The following is a 16,338-nucleotide window of genomic DNA, read 5'->3' as shown; positions in this document are numbered from 1 at the left end:
TGTCTTCAGTATATTTATGCAATATCATCATGTTACCAAAATGTTCCTGTTCAGTATCTCGCAACATACCTTCAAAAAATTTCGGGACCAGAATTTCCTCAAAGAGTAGAGAAACTTTTCAAACATTTTTAACTCACATTTTGCCTTCTGTATATTTTGAGGTTTAGAATTGTTGTTATCCAATCCTGAGGCCTGACAGTCATTGCTACTTCACCAGTAATAAGTCTGCTCAAAGTCAGGAAAGACTCACAGACCACTGGTCCAGGCAGTGTCGGTAAACTGATGACCCAAAGCCATGGAGAATTACTAAGGCCTTGTGGATTGAAGGGACACTTACAGCTTGCTATACAACTGAAATTGATTTGAAACCCGAAGTTAGCCTGTCAGTTTTTCCTAATAAAACTAGCAGAGTTCATACTAAATGAGTCATATGAGCCCACACAGGCAGATCAACACATTGTTCCGATTTCCCCTCCCTCAAAATGCATCGTGTTCTCTCAGTACAATACTCCTGCACAAATAATTCACGACTTGCCAAAAGCTACCAGCAAGCTCTAATTACAGAAGTTCTACTTTGTATATTCTTAAATCAAACAAAAACTAAATCAGCCTGCTAAAAAACAACCAGTACTTCAAAATCTCCAACGCAAATTAAGAAATAAATCTCTGCAATGAAGTATTAACCAAACTAGCCTGCTTCAGAGCCTCAGTGCAGAATTTTCTTGCTGCAAGGTAGAACTGTGGTGCACATACGAGAACTACTTTGCCAAAGAAATGACAAAACGCATCAACTAATTTCACGAAGTTATTTTAACACAGACATTGCTACTAAATGTTTCAGACAACTTAATGGTATTCCCACTTTGCCTTTTTGGCTGCTGTTTCCAGCAGAATCGGCTCCACTAGTGAGAATGTTTGCATTGTCAAAGCTTTTGCCACAGTCAGCATTCTGTTGAGAACAGTATGCCCTATTTTAGATTTCAGTATATCTTACAGGGTTAAAAAAAAAAAAAAATTATGAGTGCATGTAATTCTGTTAATCATTCTCATCAAGTTTTAGTCATGACCTGACAACACCAAATGCATTTTGCTGTTTCACAGATAGGACAGCCTGTTTGATCCCTCACCACAAGTGATGGAAAAAGTCATCTTGAGGTAAACAATGAAATCGGTAAAAAAGAGGCTTCCTTACTTAAAAAGTATTTATACAATCTCTGACACGGAGATTAAAGCCAAGATCTCCCATGCTCTAAAAACAGCAAAACCCAATTTACTCTAGGTACTCTTCTATCTTAAAACTGAAAGTTCTGATTAGGACAGTCTGAAAACCACGCAACAAACTAAGCACCATCCCTGTTTCCAAGTATTTCCTGTTGCTTAACAATACAGATATTAATTCCAAAGATGACTCCCAAATCACATGCTAACTTTAAGTATTCAGCCTGAGAAAAGCAAATACAGATCAGCGGGTTTGACTGCAAGTTTCCAATGTGCAGCATAGGTCTTCCAAGTTTCTGATATGCAGCGTAGGTCTTCCAACTCAGACAGAAATATTTAACTAGCAAAAGCTAGGGTTGCTCTGAACAGACCATAACACGTGACCCGGCATGTGCTTTGACAGCAAGTTATACAAGAAAGATGACAATACAACAAAGTTACAAAACCAAAATACAACAGTGCCAGGATAAGCCTCTAGAAATATTCTTAGTGATACAAAGCCATAAATCTTCACCATTTGAACTAAAGACTTAAAGCTCTTAGGAGCAGTAGCCAAACTCAGCCTGACTGCTGAGGTCAAAAGACATACCCATACTGTATTATGGCAACTAAATAAATATTTACCATAGCTGTTTTCAATAGACTGGGTTAGCAAAGTGAGTAAGACTGAGTGTTCTGGGTTGTCTTTCAAACTATGGAATAATTGCCTTCAGGCAAGCCTCTAGTTGTCTTATTTCGTAAATCAGTGAATTATGGAGTTTTGGAAAAGGCATTTCACTCTGCGGCCTACCTGCTTCCAAAACACAGACAGCTCAGATGCTCATTAAATGCTTCCTTAACCAGTACTTTAAAGGAAGAAGTTCAGTAAACTGAAGTCAGACTGAATTTCTGGAAGGAGATGGAAACTGCAGTCACATTAGCCAGACAGTGACACGTGAGTTTGATACGCTGCTATGAGGGGGTCTGTAAATCACCATTACCTCCTCTGCAGATAAAAATGGGCTCTTCTTGAAATATTAATATAGCTGGAGATTTAACACTACTTCCTAAAACAGCATGAATAGCTGCTTCAACACAAATATGCCTGCAAGATACACATATATGTGTCCAGACAAATTTGAGCTCAGACGCACAGTTCTCAGTGGGGAAAGAATAAAAAATGTCCCCTCTTTGAATGAAAATTTGCAGAATATATTTCTTCCCAATAACATTAAAAAGTTGATTTTGAAATATAAATCTTCTCTCAACCTGTAGATTTCAGAGCAACGTAGTGCAGAATGATCACATCTGCCCAAAATCTTCATGGCCAAAGACACTTGCAGATACTCCTCTTCAACTGTCAGCATAAGCCATACACCTTAACTTTCACAAATACTCAAGTAGATCTGAATATATGAATACATTTCAGGTATGAATTAGCAGAAGTTAGCACGTAAAAGGGCCAAAACTGACCAGTCTACAGAGTCAAACAGCAAAATAAGTCACAGCTCCTAAAATTACTTCTTCAATTCAAGGACATATTTTTCCCCTCAAAAGGCATATTCTCTTTTCTAAATCATTGCCTTTTTGCCAGACTCCAAAGTCAGCCCATCTGCCCCAAGTTTGCTTTGTCCAGTAGCCTCTAGCTATGAAGCAAAAGAAGAAATAAAGCAGAGAAAATGAGTAATTTGAACAAAAGTTCCAAAACCTAACAGCTTCCACAGTTTGTGCCAATGTTTTCTCAGGAAGTTATAATTTTAAACAGAGCAAATTCCAATGACTTTGAATTCTAAAAGCACTAAAGAAAATATTTTCCAGTCCAAAGACTGCACATGTAAGTTTCCCTCATGAACTCTGGGGGGCTATAGGTCCCTCGGAGCTAGAAGGCAGGAAAATCTCTCAGGTTTTACAGGGCTACAGGCAGCAAATACTTTACTAAAATCAAAATAAAACCTGAGGTCATGCTCAGAACTTAAAAACATAAATGTTACGTAATGAAAAGCACAAAGCTCAAGAGAGTTGCTCATCTGAAAAATATGCTAAAATAACTTTCAAAAATACACGTTTATTCCAACACATCTTAAAGAGGCAGAAGAGATTATGCTCCCTCTACCTCCACACCATGTACAGCTTTTCCAAAAGGAAATGCTGGGTCCTAGTACACCCTGTAAAACAGTCCAGCCATACTAGGGTAGAACCAATTAGCAAAGCAGCATTTCAAAAGACCTATCTTAATAATGAGACATCTTCACTTTTCTCTCTCATAAAAAAATGAAGGCAGCAGCCTTATATTTTACTATATGTTTTTCCTTGAACTAAGGGCTAGATTTCTGATTTTTCATGTACCACTCAATTTCAAGAATCTTATCCCTTTTGCTCTCTACATATCTTCTGGTCTTAAATGACAGTGGCACATACACCCAACAGGATATGACAGTGATGAGTTAATGTAATGTACAGAGCGTATTCCTTATCAGCCTGAGAAAGGCATCTTGTGAAGATACAATTGTCCATTCTGCTTGTACTTTTTAAGCTTCAGAATACAAACTGAGATATAGTTCACCTCTCAAACTAATGAGCAGAGTTTATTTTTTGTGGTGTGACAGCTTTCCCTTCCAAACTAGATAATGAAACCTCTGCCAAGAAAAAAAACCAAGTATGTTCAAGAAAAATTGTTAGAGGTACAGACCTCTAAGAAATGCACCTGTGAGACAACAAGTCCTGTACTGATTAGTCCTAGAAGGATACAGGAGTTGCTCAGGCTTTTAACTGTGCATGTATATATCTAATACACATTCATCTTCCCTGCAGAGCAATTACCCCTGAAACTTCTAGGAGAGCTCATGCAAAGACGATGATGGAAAACAAACCTTGAACCATGTGGCAAAACCAACTTAGTTAGAAATAGCTGGGATCTACAGATGTAAAACACTGAAGTTACAGACATTTAGTAGACTGGCAGAAGAGAGCCAAACAAAAATTACAAGTAACCCTCTATTACCTCATGTTCACATAAAGGAAAGAAATAGTTTCTAAATGATAATCAAAACCATTCCCGTATCACTTGAAATACAAGTTTGAATGAAGAAACATCTCACTTATTACAAGCGAGAGAAATCCAAGAAGCCATACCCATCTGCTGTAGTCTGCTTTCCACACAAGACTGTGCTGATGAATGCTCCTCTAGAATGTATACATTAAAACCAGAACAACATTATGATTTTTTGGAAAAGCAGAGCATACATTTGTTTAGAAACTAATACTGATTTTCAGTTACCTCACTTGTTCAATTTTTTATCTACAGCTTAGCTATTTGCATCCAGCACAATCGCTGCAACTATCAACCGATACTGACTTCTTATTTTTCCAACAGAATTTCAATCTTTTGTGATTGTTTATTGATGGAAAAGGTACAGCAACTCCTTTACCCAGCATAATATAAAAAAATCTCATGCGTTATCCATTTATATGGATATAATACAATTTCAGGGACTACTGGCTGAACTTATAACCCCCGCTCAGTAAGTAGCACCTGCTACTCTAGTCAGCATTATTCATTATATGTATCCATATTCCCTTCTGCATTCTACAGATTTCGTTTTGTTTGGACGTTTGACAACTTTCACATGAAGGCAACCAAAGACAGCTTTCTATTTAGACACTGTGACTTAACATGCAAAGAATTGCAGGTACTCCACTTGAGGGGAAAAAAAACCCAATTATGTAACATTTGAAATCTTAATCTAATTCCCACTTATATTTAAAAACCCTGCTTTGTATTTCATCTGTTTACTGTTATTTACCATATGAATTATTAGTGTATGCATGAACCTCTCATCAAGCACCCTGGCAGTTGCGTAGGAATGTTTCAGAAAATGCTATTACAGAGCCTTTTCCATAATCTCCTCCGGAGGGGGCTGAGCCGAACCCCCTGATAACCTGTACTGGTTATCTTTTACAACATGTTTCTATACAACACTGTTTCTCAGTCCGCAAATCTGGCTTCAAAAGGTCTATCCACCACTATCTCCATTGTTCAGGAATAACTCTGTCGATTTACACTGATAAACAAAGATAGTGTACAACCATGAGCAATGAAGTCAAGCTGCAAAGGACAGAGTAGGAAAACAGTCTGCAATGTTATCACCATTATATACTACAAAGAAAAATTACAGCCTTGTAAACAAAGTGTGTAGGGGGGAAACTAAGCTTTTTTGTTTTTTAAAGCACCACTTCTTGCCATTTACACTATTATGCAACCCAGTATGACTGCAATACTGTATTTAAAGACTGTATTTACTGAATAGCATACTGATGCTGAGTGGCAATACCAATCCAAAAGGAACCTGATTCAACTTCTCTCTTTGAAAGCAACTGCACAAACAAGCAAAACAATCAAACACTTCTCACATTCCAACAAGCAGAAAAACAGAGATAATTACATAGAACAGAGGAGAACTCACCATGACTAAAGCTCCTGTGCAGCTGAGGAATCTCCCTCCAACCGCTTTGCAATCTCACCTTAAACCTGCAAAGCTGTCGCAGGAGGTTTTTCATGGCAACAGTTACTAACAGTATCTCACTGTCAACTGCTAAAATCAAGAACTTTATATACCAGAGTGCAACATTCTTTCTGATGCACACCTTTCTGAACAACTCTCCAAAAAGAGCTACCTTCGGAAGAGATTGGCTCCCACTCTTAAGAAGATAAGCAGGTTAACTTGTAAGGGACCGTGAACCAGCACCCTACCCGCCCGCAGGCTCATGGAGCAAGATGACAACCACGATATCGCAGCCAGAACCCATACACATCACAGAGTAAATGAAACGTACATTAAGCTCCCCTTGTACTGACATTTTCTCGAATGGGGATATTACCACTGCTGTACAAGAAATACTTATGAGGCAAAATTCATAGGCACAAGAGCTCTTCAAGCTTCACAAGCTTTGTCCTAGCATGCCTTCGTTTTCTGCACTTCCCAGGCCATCATTTCTAGCCAGAGATAGTGACCTTTAGATACGTCTGCCTCATTTTAAGAAGGGCTGCTGTAATATTTTTTGCATTTTGCTACTAGAATGGAAAGATCGATTGCTGACAGCTTCATTCGCAGGAGCACAGCTTGGAGACCTTCTTGCTACTAATCTGATATTGCAGCCCTTCAAACAACCACATTTTGAAAAAAAACAACACTGTGAAAGCACAATTTTATTAAAGCTCAAAAATAGTCAAAATATATGCTTTGGGTGTACATTTAGCACGAAGTTCAGCAAGCTGTCCCACTGACTACACACACTGCAAACTGCAGCATGATCAAAGCATACATAACTGATCACATTGAGAGTTTCCATGTGCCCCACATTCTCTACATCTTTACTGTGAGCCATCTCCCTGCTGCTAAAATCTGAGAATGTCTACAGTTTACAGTATGAAAATCATTAAATAAACAACTTCTCTGAGGATCATTCCAAACAGTAGAAGTCACACTCCTTAACCATATAGTTACAGACTTCAATCTGAAACTGGAGAATATTGTGCAACCTGTTTTTAAGCAAAACAACCCAATCTAGATAAGAGAGGCAGAGAAAGACCATCAGCAAGGCTCAAAGCATGGAAAAACAATGACACAATATGACTTATTCCTTCATGGAAAACTCTGATACTAATATTTATTCTCCTTGAGCTTGTATATATTTGCTTTAAACTTTAAAGTTTATTAAAGCAATATTGATGTCATTTTGAGCCTTTACATAGAATCAGTGATTTTAGTGGGGTTCCAAACAGGCTCGGGGGTTATTCTGCAAAACACAATTAAGGGCTAATACAAGGTAGGGAGAAAGGCAAAACTTGCTTCAGGAAAAAGAGAGCTAAAAGACTAAGAGCTACACAAGGACAGTTTCATCTCAAGAGCTAGAGGATTTCAGTATCTCTCCGTCACTGTCAGACGTATGTTTTTTAATTTACTGGCCAATTTGGGGGCTAGATTATAATATTTTTCCTTTTTTAAACTGTTCTTCCGTCCACATGTCACACTGAAAAAGCCCACAGAAAGGAAGCCAACAAGTACAAAAGCAAAACAAGGATACTGACTAAGAGGCTATTTGGCAGATGCAACAGCAGCAAGAGCAGTATGATATATACAGTGACCTACACTAAGAGGGAATATAGATGTAAGTCCATGCAGAAGGATATCCATATTTGTTCATGTTTATAGTGTACATTTAAATGTCTCTTACATGTGTATGAAGGTTTTTCTGACAGGAAGAGCCTCAGAACTGGAAGACTGGATATAAATGTATACACACAGAATGTACATCTCCTGTATTATACCCTGTCTTCCTCCTTTGGTGAGGTTTGCAGAGGCCTGTAGAAATACAGGCACTTATCCAAGAAAGAACATGTTAGGATTGAGATTGGCATTTACTTAATGGTTTTACCAAAACATCTAAGGTCAGACTGTGAACTTATCCCTAAATAGTTTCCTGTAGGACCTCTACCAAATAATACAATAACCCAGATCTGCTTGAGCACCAATAAGGCTGCACTTGGCAAATTATGTGCTAGTAGCAATGTTTTCTAAAATAGCACTAACTTTACGAAGTCAGTGATCTTACTTCTTAGCACCAGAGCGAACTGGTGTCTCCGACAAGATGTTACTATAAAAAAGTATTGCTAGAAGCTGTCAATGTTTAGCCTGGCATGATTTTTATCCATTTGTTTACCGTGATTTTGAAAACTTTGCTAAGAATGTCTCCTGCAGACGACAGTGACTGCATTAAGATGGTTGAGCATTTTACAGCATTTATGTTTAAGTGCATGTAAGGTTATTTAACTGAAATATTACTCAAGTAAAGTGTGGGATAAAGCCTACAAATTGGAAGATTAAAAATTGTCTTTCCCAGATAACATTGTAGGTTTTTTTCACTTTAAAAGGATAAAATCACTTCCCCCCCCAATAATGAGCATTTCATTATGCAGAAATAAAACATCCCCTGCTCTAAAAGTTGGCAGCTAAGAAAAAGACTCTCAAGCAGGAAGAGCCACAAATTCGGCACTTGGAGGTCCAGACAGTAGATGAATGCTGCTAAATACTTTTCACATACCATGTTTACACTTCTTCAAAATGTAAACATAATTACTTGGTGATCAAAGTGCAGCTGTTCAACAACCATAATTGTAATTTCTGTTACTGCTACTATAATTCATGCTAAAGCATCTCAGTTAAGGCCAGGACCATACATGACCAACAGGAATAGGGAGCTTGTGAAGGAATCTACTATTTGGAGATTCTTCCAAGCACTTGCACAAAGAGTCAAGTTTACAATTTTCCCAAAATCAAACACTTTAAACGAAACAAACACCTACAGATTGATTAGAAAAATACTCTAGCAAGGGGTGCAATTTAAAACAGATTTTTGCACTTAAACCTGTACAGCCATAAGTGATTACAGGGAAGGGAGAAATGGTGAACAAGGAGAAGTTCTTAAATTCTGTTGCTGTTGGTGTCATCTGAACAGACAAACCCACAAACATTTGTGGTAAAGCTGTTTTGTAACTCTGTCTGAAACGCTAAAATGGTAACTTTTGTAATAGCTGATGGGGTCCCATAAGAAAGTGACCTTAGAGCTATACCCTGTAGCAGTTTGCCTGATTGTCGAAAATGTGGCTAGAGAAAATCTCAAAACAACTCAGTCCGCTTAAAGAGATATAAGGAAAGAAATTGCTTTAGTGACTCAGCCACTTATCTATCTTAAGAAAAAGGAATACTGAAAATTTCTCACATGGTTGATAATTTCTGCTTACGATTTCAAAAACCCCAGAGGAAACACACAGCCTGTGACACTAAACCACAATTTATTGAAATTGCAGTTTAAATATTGGACAACTAATTAGAATTATTGCCAAGTAAAATAAATCATTTATTCTTGTCACTGACACTTCAGAAATATGAAAGTGCTCTCATTCCCTCTCTGTGTCTACTGCTTACTCGTTCTACTTCACCCGGCTTTAAAATAGTGACAGCCAACTAGCAAGTCTTATTCCAGTTTGCAGTCTGTATTTTTCCACTCTAAATTTAGAGCTGTAAAGTAATGGAAATTCTACATTATTGTGCTGATACACATGAAACAATGAAAGTATTTCAGCCTTAGGCCACTGCAAATCCCAACACAACGCTTCATCTTGAAGAGTGGTCATGTGTGGAAGAACTGGTAAAACCAACAAACTTCCCAGACAAGGTCTCCAAACCAGCCTCCTGCAGGTGATACCATCACAGAAAGTGGCACCAGCTTCATCAGCCCATGCTGATATGGGCACAAACAGTCTGAAGCCTTTTTCCCTTGGCTGTGGACGTGAATATCCTCCTCCAAAATCCACATTAGTTTACAATTTTTGCTTTTGCCTCACTGGTCATTTTTGGCTGCCACTAACAGCCAGTAAACACTACAAGAGGCTTACAAGTAATTTCACATTATTTCTTTGAACTTTGCTTCAACCGATGAACCAAAACACATTTTACAGATTATGTTTTTTGTATCGTAAGCAGGTTAAAAACATCTTGAGTCATTGCATATTAATAGCAGAACGATAAGAAAGTTTTATTTTTAGTTTCCCTGTGTCAGGTGTTTTCTTTACTATCTCTTTTCACGTCATGTGTACTCCACAGTGTTCACATCACCAGTGCTTTTCACGAGCGCAACACTATCTCCTCACTATACCTGTGTCATTTGCATATTCTGCCCATACCCGAATGTCGGCTATGACACACTGACTGCACGGGAGAGAGCAGCTTGGCTGGATTCCTCGGGAGCTGCAGCAGCACAGGAAGTGGGAACAGTGTAGAAGCTGCCATGAGGCAGACCTCATCTCTCGTCTGTACCTAGAAAACCCCTGTTTAGACCTTTTGGGCTTTTTTCAAAGGCTGCAGAAAAAAAGGGCTTAACAGTCATACATACAAAAAAAAAAAGAGAAAAGACTCCTGAGTTAAAACCACCTGAAATCCAATCTGTTCAGAAATCCACAAGACCAAGAGCAGTGACAAGGACAAAGGTGCAGATCCCTACAGAGAAAAGGGGAAAGAACACAGACAAGCAGGGATGGGAGGGTCTATTTCTGAACTGGAATGAGGGGCAGCTCTAGGAAACAGGGAAACCTAAGAGCAAAGACTAAACAGGAAAAGGGAAAAGGAAAGTAGAAACATAAGAGTGTAAATACACAAATAAGGACAAGAAAAGGAAACATGTTACAACTTGTCAACCTACAGTAAGCCTTCCACATGCCTACTTCTCCTAGCGCTATACAGAAGGTTAACGGTGATTACCGATGTCTGTGATCCTAATCAATAACTCACAATAGGTTTCATAATATTTCACTGTCCTGTTTAGGCAAGAAAGCATTTAGAAGCCATTTAGCCAAATCGCATCTCCCTCCCCCTTATTTTTCTTTAAGATCAATTCCAACCAACTCCTTTATTTGGAAAGTAAATACATGGTTTGGTAGATATGTCTGCAAGTATATTTTCTAAAGAGCTGAAAAGTCACAAACACAAATTAACTAAAGCTGAAACCATATTTTGCCTCTTCACTCTCTCTTTCGTGGAAGCAACCATTAGACTTAAAGATACATAGGGAATGCTGCTGCTTCAAAATAACTCTGTGTTTTTATGTTGCATCCATGAGTGAAGCTCTCATCAGCTGCTTGTTTCCACACACACGTGCAGCTGGGTGGAAGTGCCCGCTGGCTGAAAGGCCAGGCAGGAAAGCCTACTGGCTCTTCGCTATGCAGCTGGCTCAGGCTCGGGAATCACATCCTACCCACCACTGCTGTTCAGGTGAGGAAGAGGCATTCCAGCCAAACAGAGTAATCCAGTGTAGGGAGTCTGTGAACTAAGTTATCTATGTGAGATATCGTACCAGTAAGGTAAATCCATCATGACCACGAATACATAAGAATAATCATGGAAAGTTACTCATGGAAAAAAATGGTTATTCACTTCTTGCATACCTCTACATTTTATAGAGAGCATAATGAGGTTTTCCTGAAAACATACCAGAGCAGTAGCTCCACCAGGAAGAGGCTTCATCTGGATAAATCATCTTAGCTACTTTACAGACAAAGCCTTTTAAGCCAGTGTGAAGCTAGATTAAGAGCTCTAACTAGTCAAGACGACCAAATAAAATACCCACAAGTATTTCCTGCTCTGCTGCACCACTGGAACCAACCTGTCTAGATGAAATTCTAAGTCAACCAAAAGTCACATAGAATTAAATGCATCTAATTTGTAACAAAGGTAGTCGTTTGGCTAGCAATTTTATACAAATTCCAAGTAAACTTTCTAACTATAGAATCTAATTACTGGAATTCCATAAAGCCCTGTTTTCCAAAACAACTGTGTCTTCTTTCTTCCCCGCCCATGTATCTTGTGTATTATTTTTTTCCCCAAATACCAGAGAATAAAGTGCTTTAGCAGACATGGGATAGCCTTTAAACTATGACAAATAAGGGGAAAAACTTTGGAGCCTTTACAAAGTGATTAAAGAAGAGTGAGAGGAAAGCTCTACAAAATAAGATGGCAAAGACCTAAAGTAAACAGCAATTATGTTCTCTGAGAAAGGACCCCTATTAAATTCGAGGTCAGGGATCCACCTCGCTCCTCCTCCTTCTCCTTGCAGTCACCCAAGAGCAGCCTGGCCGTTCTGCTTTAGATTTCAGCTGTCTGATAAGTTAACTAAGCGCTCAAAACTATTTCCATCGTTTCACTTGCTGTCCCAATATAAATCCCAGCCTTTCCACTCTAGTCTCAACTTCTACCACAATAAAAACAGGCAAACAGACCGACCCACCTACCAGTCCCAAACAGCCTTCAAGAGAAAAGGGAGCACCGGCAGCCTGGCAAGGAGGGTGGAATGCAGGGACGCCCGGACACACTCACACGTAAAGCCTTTTATGTCAGGAACACAGCGTAATAACCGAGTAAGGACGCAGCCCCGAGTGGGACAGCACCCACAGCGGCGAAATTCCTAGATAGAAGGTGGCAGCCCCGCAGCGCTGCCGCCGGGCGCGGGTACGAGCGCAGGATCGCGCCGTAAAACTTGCAGGCGAGGTGCGGGCAGGAGGAAGCGCCCTCGCCCGCCGCGGGGCTGGGGCAGCCGGGCCCCCTCGGCACCCACCGGCAGCGCGGCCGCTCCCCCCGCCCGGGCCTCGCCGAGAAACCCGAGCCGGCAGCGAGGGCAGGGCGAGAGGGGCCGGCACACAGCACACGCACAGAGCCTGCCCTGGGCGAGGGGGACCGTCACACCCCCAAACCCTCTCCTCGGGGCGACAGGGGCACCCCCCCATCCCCTATGAGGCGAGAGGGGCACCCCCCCATCCCCTATGGGGCGAGAGGGACCGCCATACGCACCCCCTCCTATGGGGCGACAGGGACACCCACAGGTACCCCTCTTCTCGGGGCAAGAGGGGACCGTCACCCCGCCATGGGGTGAGAGGAACCGCCCCGAGCTGCCCTCGGGACAGAGGCACCGGTCAAGCCCCGGGCTCCCCTTACGGCTAGAGGAGCCGGTCACACCCCCCCCGACCCCCTCAGGCTCCCCTTAGGGCAGGAGATACCGTCACCCCCCCCCAACTCAGGGTCCCCCCCTTTAGCCTCCCCTTACGGCCGGGGGGACCGGTCACTCCCCTCGGGACAGAGAGAGCATCACACAACCCTCTGCCCTTCCTCAGGGTAGAGGGACCGTTTGCCCTCCCTCCCTCCCTCCCTCCCTCCCTCCCCTCAGGACCGAAGGAACCGGTCACCCCCCGCCCCGGGCTCCCTCCGGACGGCGGTGCCGCCTCCCCTGTCCCCCCCTCACCTGGCAGGGGCTCCCCGCGACGCCTCCCGCGGGCAGGCAGCGACGGGAGGGCAGAAGGCGGCGGCTGAGGCCGCGGAGGCTCGGTCAGGGCCGGCTGCCGCCGCCGCCGCCACCGCCGGGCCCCGCGTGGGTCGCGACTCCCGGGACGGGGCTGTCGGCGCTGCCACCGCCGCGCCCGCGCGCACAACTCGCCCCAGCGCCGCCGGCCCCGCCCCCGCCGCGCGCACCGGGGAGGGGGGCGGCCCCGCCCGGGCAGCGAGGCTTCCCATTGGCTGAGGGGCGTTCCCGCCCGGGCAGCGAGGTCTCCCATTGGCTGGAGGGAGCCCCCGAGGCCGCCCATTGGCTGGGAAGCGGCGAGGGGGCGTGGCGCCGCCGCGGGTGGTGCTAAACCCGCCGGCGGCCGGAGGAGCCGCCGCGGGGTGGGAGGGGCCCTCACGGGAAGACTACAACTCCCAGCGTGTCTCGCGCGAGGCACTGCGGCCGGCCCTTTAAAGCATGTCGCGTACTCGCGTGCGCAAATAGTATACTTCCGCTTACCAAGATTAAGTAGTCCCGGTGTGTTGTTTGAACTCCCGCTTCACGCCGCGCTGTCCAGTCGGAAGAGGTTTGGCGCTTCTGTCCCGGTTAAGGTCCCTCTTGTGAGGCTCCTTTGAGAGGGGCAACGGGGAGGTTCTGAAGCGGTGGCGGAGGGATCCTAGCGGGCTGGGGGCGCGGTGAGGCGGCGGCGCGGGCTCGGCCGGGCGGTCGCGGGACGCCGCCGCGGCGGGTGAGTGGCGGCGGCCGCGGGGCTCCTCTCCTCCGCCCTCTTCTCCGCCCTCTCCCGGCCCTGGCGGCGCTGAGGCGGCCCGGGGGTCCCGGCGGGCAGGCCTGGGAGGCGGGTGGGCGCTGGGGCCGCGGTGGAGCGGGGTGAGGGGCTGGGCTCCCCGTTCTTCCCTGTGACCCTCGTCCTCCCCTCGGCCCCCACACAGGCGCTCGGGGTAGCAGCGTCTGGTGGCTCCTCAGCTCGAGTGGCTTCTTGTTTCATTGTGTCCACTTACCATTCCCTTGTCAAGCTGGTCATTTATCCCGCTGTGTTTCTCTGATGCTTCTTTCCAGGGATAGGCTTTCATATTCGTTTACTTGTTCCTGAGGAATTAAACTTCTCGTGGAGGAGGCAAAATAAAACAAACCAAAAAACCTCAAGCCTGGAACTGGAAACGCTGGAGCCACGTGCCTTGTGAGGAGCCCCGACTTGGCCTCCCCTGGAGCCCCTGCGCTAGAGCCAAACCCGCCTGGGCCGCTTCCCAGGGCCGAGCGGCGCGGATTGGTGTTGGACCTTTGGAGAGAGCTCGGAGTAGGTGTAGAGGTGGCTCGGGGAGGAAAAGGAAAGTGGGAAAAATGCAAAGGTGCTTTCAAAGGAAAGAACCCCAAAGAGAGAGGGATTTGTGTCATTTGGTGTTACCTTAGTGGCATCTAGGAAAGTGAGGGAAGGCGGGAGAAATGTAAATCCTTTTCTGCTCAGCAGACAAAAGGAAGATTGTATTCACAGAGAAAGGGAGCTTCTGCTTTCTACAGATGTGGCCTTCAGTTTTTTTGGCTGCATATGCCTATCAGTAAGAAAAACTTTTTAGTGTGTTCCCCCAATATGTGTGTATTTATTGGTTTATCGATTACGCAGAGGTGCTACTGTACTGATACGTTAAAAAGAGAACTTAAGAAAAGTTACGATAAATATGAAACAAATGCTATTTTAATCTATTATTGTTACAAAAAAATATATTGCCAGTGAGTTGTGTGGCCTGTGTGAGCCACCTCACTGTGCGAGGCTGCTGTTCTGGAGCACTTATGATTCTAAGGCAGGTCCAGTCTTCTAAGCGAAAGGGAGCTGGGTGTCACGTTAGTGCTTGTGCCACTGCAGGGGAAGCTTTTTCATTGGTTTATAGTTACTCAGCAGGTAAGGTCTTGTTAGACCTTTGAAATCATTCTTTTCTGTGGGAAGCACATTGTGTAGGTGGACTAAGCGTGGCTGAGGCTACGTAGGACAGCACTGGGCACGGTAACGTGGAGGAACTGTTTCTGTATGTTATGCTGAAGTGCTCTTTGTTCATTTCATAAGGATATAAACATAACCAGGTCCTGAAAATGAATAACTTATTTCTATGAGAAGTTTTTTCACAAATCTAGGCCTTATATGTAGTGACACACGAACAATCTGGTATTTCAAGGTATTGCTGGAATGCTGTGTTATCTTTTTTGTTTTTCAATGCACCTAGATCATATCCTTGCTAGAAGGGATGAGCTACTTAGTGTTTCTAGAACTGTGCCAGTTGTTGGCAGATATTGTGAGTTTAGAGTCCAGAAAATTGAGGGAAAGTTAATTTGGTTTTTTCTGTCCTTAGAAATCTGGTGCATCTCAAAACAGAAGCTAAGATTACTAATGCTAAGGAGATGTGGTCTTAGCTCTAGTGGCTTAAGCGGAGTATTCAGTTTGGCCTTAAAACTCAAAAGTTAGCTTTTCTATGGGATGCTAGTAATTTTCAAAGTAGGAAAACTTCAGGTTGTGTGTGGTTTGTCCTCCCTGTCATGACTGTGAATTGAACATTTTTTCCTTTTGGTTGCACTTGGTGTGGCACAGTAGAGGATAAGGTGATGGGTGCACCTTTTATAGCTCAGAAAAGAAGAGAATTGTGCTTCTTACAGGGGTGTTTCCTTCACACCTGAGTATGGTTCAGGTCTTCAATATGTACCTGACTGTTGGGAGTGGCTAAAACAAATTCTAGTAGTTTGTGATAAAGTACCAAGAAAAGAGAGATTTTTTATTGTCTTCCGTCTAATGTTCTTGCAGGGCATCCTCCCTCAAGGAGCCCAGGCTTCGTTTGATGGCCGGGGACTGCGCGGAGAACTGAAGACGTGCTGATTTCTCCAGTGCTCTTGTCTTCTGAATGAAAGCAACGACTGTGAGCTCTGTTTTTTTGCATTGTATCGACACCACAAAGTAAATCTTGGTATCGGAGCATAGGAATCAAGACTCTTATAAACCAATACGTTCAAGTTGACTTTATAAGCTTTCTTTGTCAGTGCATCTGTTCCCAATGTATTTAAATTAAGGGTCACTTGGGTCAAGGTGTGCCCAGTTAGCCAGGTATTCCTTCTCACCTGAGGAAGCAAGCTCAGCCTTCCATAGCATGTGCTTCTCTTTAGTTAAATAGGATTTGGTTTAGGGCCAGGTCTTGGTTGAGACTTTTGTCAAACTTGCGAATGCTTGGGACAAAGGTTGTAGGGAAACTTAGAACGTGTCTCACTAAAACAAGCTGA

At 43.5% G+C, this 16,338-nt stretch overlaps 2 protein-coding genes across 3 annotated transcripts in view; one reads left to right on the top strand and one right to left on the bottom strand.

Annotated features, from left to right (window-relative positions):
* The window catches only part of PEAK1 (pseudopodium enriched atypical kinase 1), a 114,003-nt gene extending 100,773 nt beyond the window's left edge, over positions 1–13,230 (bottom strand). For both annotated transcript variants that reach the window (XM_054077597.1, XM_054077600.1), the window contains exon 1: positions 13,045–13,230. The gene's annotated coding sequence lies outside the window, so the exon portion shown is untranslated. The remainder of the gene's footprint in view (positions 1–13,044) is intronic.
* A 449-nt stretch (positions 13,231–13,679) lies between these two features.
* The window catches only part of HMG20A (high mobility group 20A), a 37,758-nt gene continuing 35,099 nt past the window's right edge, over positions 13,680–16,338 (top strand). The window contains exons 1-3 of the mRNA XM_054077763.1: positions 13,680–13,810; positions 14,140–14,377; positions 15,869–15,980. The gene's annotated coding sequence lies outside the window, so the exon portion shown is untranslated. The remainder of the gene's footprint in view (positions 13,811–14,139; positions 14,378–15,868; positions 15,981–16,338) is intronic.

Source organism: Cuculus canorus, chromosome 12, assembly GCF_017976375.1.
Source record: "Cuculus canorus isolate bCucCan1 chromosome 12, bCucCan1.pri, whole genome shotgun sequence".
NCBI lineage: Eukaryota > Metazoa > Chordata > Aves > Cuculiformes > Cuculidae > Cuculus > Cuculus canorus.
Note: the sequence above shows the minus strand (reverse complement) of the source record. Positions and strands in the feature narration are given on the sequence as shown.